The sequence below is a fragment of the Setaria italica genome, chromosome V, assembly GCF_000263155.2.
Source record: "Setaria italica strain Yugu1 chromosome V, Setaria_italica_v2.0, whole genome shotgun sequence".
Taxonomy (NCBI): domain Eukaryota; kingdom Viridiplantae; phylum Streptophyta; class Magnoliopsida; order Poales; family Poaceae; genus Setaria; species Setaria italica.
This window is the reverse complement of record NC_028454.1, coordinates 36,108,499-36,110,046: the sequence shown is the minus strand read 5'-3', so window position 1 is coordinate 36,110,046 and position 1,548 is coordinate 36,108,499.

The following is a 1,548-nucleotide window of genomic DNA, read 5'->3' as shown; positions in this document are numbered from 1 at the left end:
TGTGCCGCCTCCGGTTATGCGATGCGTTCTCCATGTTGGGATCTCTGAAGCTTGCTTGCCTTTCTGATGTTTTCGGATTTCGGAACCTTCGGGCTGATCTGATTCTCTTCCTCAGCAGATATTGCAGTCGGGTGAGCAGACTGGATTTCCGTCTGCCATCTTTCATAATCAAGATATGCTGCTATAGCTCGAATAATTTGTCGATACCTAAACATCACTACAGGTAAGAAGGCCTCGTAGTTCCCTTCTCCTTGAGCATGACGAATACCTTATGCGAAAAATCGTGCTTTATAAATTTGTACAATTGCTTATCTGTCTCTTGTCGTCTTGAGGATCCACTATTTGGGGAGGGATAAGGTCAATGCTACTTTGATCTGTGTTAATTTGTGTCATTTACCTACTTCCTTTAACCTGTTCCTGAATCTGAGCATTAGCCCTTTGCATATGCATTCTGTCATTTATGTTTTCTGAAATTTACCACTTGTTGTTAGGTTATTTGTAAGTACAAGTGGACTTTGTAGAGTGCTAGTTGCTGTCATTCTGCTACTCCAATGATCCTGTTCCTGAATCTGAGCATTAGCCCTTTGCCAATGATCTGTCATATTTGTTTTCTGAAATTGACCACTTATCAGGTTATTTGGTGCTACAATTGCACTTTGTTCTGTGCTAATTGCTGTCATTTAGCTAATTCCTTTGTTATTCCTGAAACTGAGCAGTAGCCCTTTGGCAATGATCTGTCATTTTTTTTTCATAAATTGAGCACTTGTCAGGTTATTTGGTGGTACAATTCTAGATTTTGTGCTAATTGCTGTCATTCAGCTAATTCCTCTAACCTATTCCTGAATCTGAGCAGTAGCCCTATGCCAATGATCTGTCATTTTTTTTCTGAAATTGAGCACTTCTCAGGTTATTTGGTGGTACAATTGGAGTCTGTTCTGTGCTAATTGCTGTCATTTACTTACTTCCTCTAACCTATTCCTGAATCTGAGCAGTAGCCCTCTGAGCAATGACCTGTCATTTTTTTCCTGAAATTGAGCACTAGTCAGGTTATTTGGTGGTACAATTGGACTTTGTGCTGTGCTAATTGCTGTCATCTAGCTACTTCATTGACCCTGTTCCTGAATCTGAGCATTAGCCCTTTGCCAATGATCTGTCATTTTTGTTCTCTGAAATTTAGCACTTGTTGTCTGTTTTTTTGTAAGGCCAATGATACTTTGTTTTGTCCATTTTGTAGAACACATGGCGTAGTACGTTGTCACTGTTGGTCGCACTGGAGTCTACTGCAGTTGGGAGGCTTGCCATGATCAGGTGAATGGATTCAAGGGAGCATGCTACAAGAAGTACAAGACCAAAGACGAAGCGATGGAAGCTTTTCATGGTGCCAAATTTCAACCTACTGACCTACCGGCGCAACCTCGACCTATTATCAACAATGGTCAATGGGACTGTAAATATATGTTCATGTTGTTAGAGGCTTTAATTATCTTAGTTCAAGCTGTAATAATAGTGGTTTTAGTTTCAAAGTCTAAGTAATTTTAGTTTTAGGGG